Source organism: Pholcus phalangioides, unplaced genomic scaffold (genome assembly GCF_987345545.1).
Source record: "Pholcus phalangioides strain wild (caught in Gottingen) unplaced genomic scaffold, Ppha-v1.0 ptg000015l_1, whole genome shotgun sequence".
In the NCBI taxonomy this organism is placed as follows: domain Eukaryota; kingdom Metazoa; phylum Arthropoda; class Arachnida; order Araneae; family Pholcidae; genus Pholcus; species Pholcus phalangioides.
The window spans coordinates 57,313,187-57,322,410 of NW_028301608.1; the positions used below are offsets into that span (position 1 = coordinate 57,313,187).

The 9,224-nt window shown below is 33.8% G+C and overlaps 1 long non-coding RNA gene across 1 annotated transcript; it reads left to right on the top strand.

Moving 5' to 3' along the window:
• The first annotated feature begins 1,580 nt into the window (after window positions 1–1,580).
• LOC149076281 (uncharacterized) lies at window positions 1,581–4,480 on the top strand. Its single transcript, XR_016194060.1, has 3 exons — window positions 1,581–1,618; window positions 2,758–2,831; window positions 4,119–4,480. It is a non-coding gene; the product is annotated as an uncharacterized LOC149076281 (long non-coding RNA).
• Window positions 4,481–9,224: the final 4,744 nt, after the last annotated feature.

Genomic DNA, 9,224 nt, shown 5'->3' on the forward strand with positions numbered 1-9,224 from the left:
GTTTCTGAAAGCATCCCTGAGCCTAAGCCTAAATAGATGCTCGATCCCCCGACGTTCTGCTATTGTACCAATGAAGTCAATAATTATAAAAAAACAAAAAAATATATATTAAAGCCAAATAAAATGCTGTCCGGAAAATATCAATAGCAAGGATTGCAGTCAATCAAATAAAAATAATAAATATACAATTAAAAGTAGATACAGAAGTTGAAAGCACATACCATGTGACGAGAACCAGAGTTGGCTGTGAATTTGAAGTTAACAGTTATTGGTGTGAGGAAGAAGTAGGTCAAAGGTGTAAATTGTTGCCTATTAAGATTTTTTGAGATTAATTAATGCATTTTGAAAATCGTAATCATTATCACATACATGTTTGATGCGAAATAGTTGAGAAAATACTATATTCCCGAAAATCTTTATGCTGATATTAGAATAGTAATTGGTTAGAAAATTGACTTTGACAATAAAGTATTTTCTTTTGTCGTGCATACCAGTTAATCACCTATTTAGGCTTGGGCTAAGGGATGCTCTCAGAAAAATTCTGTTTAGACAATGTCAGGGTATTCCCTCCCGATGAGATATTAGCTGCGATTAATTTCATTTTTGAATTTTTCCAAGTTCCTATACTGCTTTCAAATTTCATGTATTGCATTTAAATTCCAATTCTTCCCATCATCAATTTTGTTTCCCGTTTTTCATACATAAATAATAAATGTTTACAATATACAGGGTGATTCAGAAAGATGGTGAAGAGATGGTAGTACGCACAGAAACGAAAAAAAATATATAAAATAAAAAAATAATAATATTATTATTATTTGTTTTTGTGTGCACTATTACCTCCTAAATGTTTTCCATTTTTTTCTGAATCACCCTGTATGATGTTTTTTTTATTTTTGTTATTATATTTTTAGTTGCTTTACAGTTTTTTTCGCTAATTTATATTTATTCGAGTCACTGTTTAAATTCTTGTCAAAAACTGAGATAATTTTTCAAAAAATGTTTTGAACCATTATCCTGGTGAGATCCCGTTTACATTGTCGCAACCCATTGCATGATTTTTGTATTATTTGTTATAAGCAATACAAATATTGTTTATTTTTCATATAATAATTACGCATTGTATCAAAGAGCACAAACCTGAAATAATATAATTTTACTCAGGTGAATCTTTAGAAAAATGTGATTTAACAATAAGTCAATATGTAATGGAATATATTTTAGCAACCCTGAAAATGCTAAACTTCAAATATATACGGCCTGGTTTAGGACCACTACTTTTGAATGTACGTATAAACATCGATATGTAAACTATAGAAACCTGCTGTTTGCGAACCATTTGCTTTAGTATTGGCTTATACATAATAAAGAATTCGAAGTATACAATAACTAGACAGCAATATTAGTTTTCTTTATTCACTTTCAAACAATTTCTTTGTATTCGAGGGGTCTGCTTCGTAGCAGCTGATATAGGCCAAACAATGTTGCGAAATCATTAAGGTCCACCTTTATTTTTATCGTTTTTTTAATGCCAATAGGGTATATATTCAAGTCTTCAATTACGTGAATGAAGCAGCATTAGAAGTAGAAAATTTATAAGGAATTTTTGAAGTCAGAGGTAAGCTTTCGAAATAGTATTTTTTTTTATGATATTATATAGATATATTTCTCTTTCAAAGGAATACTCGACCAGTTTTGAGATCTGGAAAAGGTGTGTAATTTTACACAATAAAATCATTGACTTAGTAATGATATTTTCGAATGAGAAAAATGTAATACTTACGAAAATTTTAGTGTCAATATCTGTTTAGAGGGGCGATTAAAGTTTAAAAAAAACTCACGGATACAGGCTAATCGCTGGGTATCAACATTTGGCTCCGGTTGTGTGAATGTAATTTTTTTTAACTAAGGTTTGACCGGTGATGTTGACATAAAAAAACATATTTTCGATGTATATGAACAGTAGAACTTTTCTCATAAAAAAGAGTTGGACGACTGAATCTATTTCGGGTGCGACTGAAAGATATATAATTGTTTATTCTTTTATTGAGAAACTTCAAGAGGGTGAAGGACTAAAAGAAATTGTAGTTTTTTTTTAATTCAAAGAATTTTACTAACAATTTTTGTTTGTGAATTATAACTCACAAATTATTTTAACCATTTCTTTGATTGCTCTCGAAACTGAGATCATCTGGACCTAAACCATATGCCCTCAGGAAGGAGTCGCCACATCACCTTTTATTTGGTCAATAACCTCGTTTTCATTCTCTCAGTACGCACATATCTTTAATATATTCACAATAAAAAATATATTTTATTTGGGAAATATATAGGAAGTGTTACTATGTATAAATTCTCTGATCTTATATTTTAAATAAAAGTATATGGTGATTTCACAGGCATATTCAAATTTCTCAGGTTGTTATGCATTCTTTTTATAATAGCTGTTGATCGGATTTACAGTGCAAGGGCATTGCATCGACGCATTGCATATGCCACTTTTTGAATGAAATTAGAAATATATCTTACTAAACATTGCGTAATCACGCCCACTGAAATATCATCTTATGATAAAAATTATATACAATATATTAGAATGTCTGTCGTTGTTTATGAATCAATATTTGTAACTCTAAAAGATTTGGTATCAATCATTATAGACATTGCTGTAGCATCCGATTTCATTCATAAATACTGTACTTCCATCACTCTTTTATTCGACTTTTTATCGAATTATTATTGTCTCAATTATACCAGGTTTATTCTTCACTGATATACCATGAAGTTCACTTATTTCTTCGTTTTCATCGCCTTGATCTTCACTGTTCTGGGTAAGTGGAACTAAAAAGTCATATTTCAATAACCTGTGACATAATAGATTTTATTAACGATTCCCTTTCCTTATCTATCAACCAATTGCTTCAAAATAACAATTCTGATAATCATTAATATCTTACAATGAAGTGATTATCTTTATATTTACATATATGTGGTGAAAAACTATTGCGATGCCCTCTATAATGGTGATCGCCTATATAATGGCACCTTTTATAACGGTGATCACCTATATAATGATGCTCCCTATAACTATAATCACCTGTATAACGATACCCGGTATAATTGTGATCACCGGCATAATCATATTTCTCTCCGGTCCATACACAAATCTCATAGAGCTGTTGCCTTTAACGATGAATCATGTATAACGATACTTTCTGGTCCTTCTATCATCGTTATTTGAGGGTTTGACTGTACTATGAATCCTTCTATCATCGTTATTTGAGGGTTTGACTGTACTATGAAACTGATCTAATCACGATTATTCAGAAGGTTCTGCAACAAGAAGGTAGTTTTACATAATTGACAAATAACATGGAAATTACTTATAATGCACTTTACCAGAGTAATTTTAATTAACACATACAACTTGAGAGTGAGCCGAGTTATAATTATTGTGATTAAATGAAATGATGAAAATCTGGGGTTTTGCACGGATTAACACTTTTTCACCCAGTGGGACGTATACCAACACTATTACTCTCATGAGGTCCGAATAGACAACCATGATGGGATCAATTTAAATGTAATTGTTGATTCCCTGTTTTCTTGTCATAATCTATGTATCTTTTTTTTTATATTTTTGCATTCATTTTGTATTTTTTTCTTCTTTTTTTGTATTTTGCATTTAGTATTCTTGTATTCTTTAGTATTCACCTTATTTTTTCTAGTAACATTTTGTACATATGCGTTCAAAATGTTATGTATATGCATTCTTTCTTATTGTATTCTCTTATAGTAATCCTTATGTATATATATGTATATATAATTGTTTAATAAAGTTTTCTCCAATCCGGTCCTACTTCGTGACAGGGCCGGCTACAATTGGCTAAAGTTGATAGTGTCTGGGCCGTATTCTGTTCAAAAGAAAGAAAGCGTCAGACTTTCGGAAAAAATGTAGTTGAAAAAATTGAAAATCAATGAACTGAGATTCGAGTAGTTTAGTTATTTCAAAGAAACGTTTGTGGTTGGATTCCTTGTTGTTTTTTACATGTTCATTTTCTGGGTGATTGCTACTATAGTCTATTTTACTTAATTCACGAAGATTATTATTTTTTCAGGGAGCTCATTTGTACAGGCCAGAGATTGTGATATGAATAGTTGCCTCAATGACTGCTACGAAAATAAAGGCAAGATGAAAGCAAGATGCACCACCGAAGACGAATGCGTATGCGAATAAGACTCCGGGATATCCGGGATGTTCGAAATGGAATTTGTAGATCAGTAAATGTTTCTCTGACATGAAGATCCTAATAAAGATTTCAAACTTCTACGAAAAGTTTGGGTTTTCTCGATAGAAATGTGCTTATACACATACACTTTCTATGTCAGTCTCCAATAAGAAAGAAACTGATTTCAAAGTAGTTTTGAAAAAAAAACATTTTCAGCGAAAAAGAAATAGATTTCATTTTTTATTATTGAATGAATAATTTCATTTCCTAGTTTTAAATCGTTTATATGTTTATTTATTCTTATCAGTAAAAAATATATTCCATACGGCATGACTATACTGAGATATACCTACGTTAGTAACCACAAATGTTGTATACCATTCTCATAAGAAGAAATGCGTGACAATAAGAAAAGTTTTTAACTGGTGAAAGATAGTTGTTCTTATTAATAGAAATACATAAATTATTAATGACTCGGAGAAATCTGTAATAACACTCTTAAGTGTAGCGTTTCTATACAGAAATTCCGTAAGTAATACACGGAGTGGTGATCAACAGCGGCAAATACAGAGTTTGAGGTGTTCCAAATTTTTTTTTATGTAGATACTCTTCGGATTTAGAAAATAGGTATTATACAAAAGATTTCGAAATGAGGAATTTCAAGGTGATAACTTTAGTATAAAATCTTGATCCTGTTAAGCGCAGAATACAAAGAGAAAAAAAAAGGGTGTGTGTGAGGCATCTTAGGGAATAGGTATTTCAATTACCTATAAGAATAAGCTTATAGGAATATCTACAGGGCCTGCGTATCCGGCAGGGCTGGACAAACCTATTGCCCGATTTGTCTGAAGCATGCAAAGTTGAATTTTTTAAAGTTTCATTTAAATTTTCTTCGACCAATTCGCCCGACAAAAGTGACCATCACTGATGAAACTCGGGGAAACAATTGTCCAAAATCTGTCCATGTGGGAAATTTCTTGGTGTTGCAGAAATTTTTGAGATTTCATCAACCAAAAGAATATTTTGTGTTTTTTTAATGTAGCTGTTAATAGATAGCAGCATATCCGTTTTGAATGAAAGAGAAAAAATTTCTCAAAAAGGGAAAATTTTGAGAAAAATTTTACTGACCGAGGTTACCATCATTGGAACTAGGTGGATAGGATTTGCGTCACTGAATGTGCTAATAAATATAATTGTAGGATAACTAATTTTTTCGTGTAATCGAAGTGCAACGAAAAATAGATACTAAACCGACAAGTGCAACCTCTCATATTTTTAATTGGCGCCCCCATAAGTTGACACCTCCCGTTAACGGATTTATTTTTTATTTTTAAATTATGCCGATGAGCCTCGATGTGTGTTTCACTATCTATTAACGGATACTCCTCGTCAGTGGAGATATTTTTCGGTTCCGTGGATGTCCGTTATCGAAAGGTCCCGCAGTATTATGATTAATATTCTAGTTTTGGCAACGTCGGAATCAGGAGACCAAAGCCAGAAGTTTCTATCATATCGTATCCTTCTGACTTTGGCAATTCTTACAAAATGGTAAGCCACTTTTAGGTATTTTCAGTTCTAATACTATTGTTCTTGAAAAAAGAAAAAAAAAATCACCCATTGTGTTTGTTTGTGGTGCATTTTCAGTCATTAACGTGCAGCAGACCCTATCAGTCACAAGTATCTAAACACGTGTGAGAAAACTTTACAGTTATTCTGGAGGTGGATATATTTACTGTAGTACCGTTCATCCAGAAATTCAACGCGTGTGAAACGCAAAATAATTTTATATATGTCATAGTCGATGCATAGGAACCTTGACATTTGCTCAATACGTTTTACAGATCTCATAGTTTCCTGATTTGTACTGTACTCAAAGTCAAAGTGAAACATGAAAACATAAATAGGGTTAAGATTTCTATGACTTTGCATATTTTTCCTCACGTATTTCACTATTTTTATGCGGTAGAGCCCATTTTGCATATTTCTACATTTTCAATGAGAAATAATTGTTTTTCCTTCCCATCCCATCTACTAAAATACGTTTGCAAGGCAGGAACAAAAAAAAAAGAGCTTAGTGCTCAAAACATGCCGTTCTGATGGTCGAGTGTCCATAGTGACGGATTCGCATCGCGATGAGCCGAAACCGACCATGACCCCAGCTGTGTCGTCATACGGGATATAAGCTGGTTACCTAGAGGGTTTGGCACATGGTGGAAGAGAGATACGACACTCGAATATGAAACTGATATTGCATTGGGTCATCGCGAGGACCCGGTTTCACCGTCACCACAGTGGCGGTCGGCTAAAGTTGGTTTTCTGTTTTTCGCACTTCGAAAAGCGAACTCGCTTTTGTATTAACCAACAAAACAGTAAATTGATTATGCTCAATGTGATTTTCAATTGTAATATTTTAATCGTATTAAACGAAAATTATATTGAGCAAGTTTGTCTTGAGGAGGTTCGACTATACTGGAATCTTAGCATTACGTTTACAAATAAATTTGTATTTTTTTGGATACGTTTTTACCCCGCTAAGTAAACTTTCAGTTTTGGCATAGTAACAAATAAAAAAGCTGTGTTGCTGTTTCTATTACAGGCCTATATATTTGGCAGTTGGAACTGATGATGGACCTACAACCGATGATTTAGAATTGTTTTAATTGAATTAATATTCCTCATTCATATATTACTTCACTGAAATTAATTTTAGCAGAAGTAGAAGAGAAAAACATTTTAGGTAATTCTTCTTGTTTTATCGGGCACATTTTCAGTTATAAATGCATGCAAACAGAAGACTCAACTTAGGAAAGAATGTCTAATTTTTCAACAAAGATATTTTGTTTAAATTTCAAGCCCTAAATTAGTAGAGTCCGTGCTTTCCATGATTATTTATTATCCGTGCCCGTTGCACTTTGACTTTAACTTGATTGATTTGATTCTTCGATTTACATAATTTTTGATTTCCTTGCACTATATGTTATCTTTGACATATTAATAAATTTTGGTTTTGCCGGGGATGCCCTCCGGGGGAGGGGGAGAAGTGCTTACGTCGCTTCTTGCGACAGAGCCTGCGTGTCTCGCGGTTTGTCCAGTTTCCCCAATGGAGCCCAGGCAGAAATTAGATCTAGCCTGAATAGTCCCCACCGTTCCAAAAACCTTATTCGGCAAATGAACTTCCCCAGCGTAACTTTCGTTACTTAGATTGTTCTGTTTAGGTATATAGGATTTTATGGTGACTTCTAAGCATATGGTAATGCTGTTAACAAGCTCTTTTTTAATGGGAGCCTTAAAAATAGTCTGTTCCTCTTTCTCAAACTTTTTCATAGTGACGAGTTAACCGAAATCAGCGACGAATAAACGAGGGTTTAATAACATTGTGGTCAATGAGAGCTGGAAGGGTCTGAAGAAAAATGACGACTTAACCGGAGTGACGACTTATCAGGGTGACAACTTAACGAGGTTTTACTGTATTTGTGGTCTTCCCTTTTTTCACGTCTTTTTAATCTTTTCGACGGCACGGTAGAAATCGCTAAAAATGGCGTATCTGTATCAGTGAAGTAGACTTTCTTCCGATTTATAGCAGGTGTAAACTAAGTGGCGTAGATAGATAGATAGATAGAACCGCTCACAACCCCGGACTGATGCAAAGCACCTTACTTCCGTTACCTCAAAAGAGCCAGAGTTGTGTCAGAAAAGTTAGCAAAGATTTACAGTGGTGGCTTCCCTTGCCCCGTGCTCGCAAGTATCGAATCACTTGCGTCGTTCTCCCCGTGAAGACAGCCATCAACTCGATGCAACGTACAAGACATTTGACTGAAATGGACAGCTGAACCAAATGACTAGGGAGAAAAATTGCACGTGCGCCTAGTGGCACATACGGGGCCGGAGACCGCAGCCTAGGATTTCGAAAGAAGTGGCGTAGAGAAACGTTGCCCGTTGAGAAATCAAAATGTTCAGTTCATACAGTAAAACCCCATTTAAGGGACACCCCCTCAAATGCGATCTCCGTCTTTTACGGCCAAATAATTTCCCCCAGTATAATACAACTATGCTTTTTTTAAACATCTGAAGGTCACCCATCGGTGTCCGCAAAAGAACGGTTTTACTGTATCTGGGCATACGAATGCTAAAATAAGAGGCTTTTGAGGAGGCGAATTATCTCGTCCTTCCCGGTTCGAGTATATTTTTGAGAAGATTATAATAGCACGTAAAATGTCGATCGCCGACATCTACGCAATTTTTTCTTTTTCAGTATAATAAAGGCACCTTATGACTATGGCGCTTAATAGATTGATTGTACATGATATCCTATGCCAGTACAAAATTTTGCATATGTTTAATACGTATTTTATTTTACAAATTTTCAAAAAAAAGGAAAAAAACAAACAAAAACCCCTTTAAATCAGCTTCCGTTCATGATGAAACATGACATCAATAAAGTTCAATAAAAATTGATTCAAAACAACGAAACCTGTACAATCCATAAAGTGGCGAAAAAGATTTGAGATACATTTATGATAATTTGGGATATAATTTTTGTTAATTTAAAATTTAATTTTGGATAAGATTGAAGTGATAAAATTTCAACCCTTTTCAACATTTCATAAACTGAACAGTTTCATTTATTTTAAATCATTTTTATTCAATGTCTTTGATTTCATGCAATTTTATCATGCGCGCAAACAAATTTAAAGGGATTTTTTTTGAAAATTTGTAGAAAATTAAGCACTGGAGAAATGCAAGGACAAATGCTGTCGATTGTTCGGAATCTAAATTTTGAATATAATCTCTTAGGCGAGATCGGTGGTTTCTAGCCTGTGGGTCGCGATCCAAACTTGGGTGACAGAGCTTTTGAGAGGGGTTCTACAAATCCCCTTATATGTTTTTTCCACCACTGATTTCCAGAAGGCATTAGATCGGGTCCAAAATGGTAAACTCTTGAAGCGTTTACATGAGATCGGGATTGGGGACAACTTGATGAATTGGATAGAATCT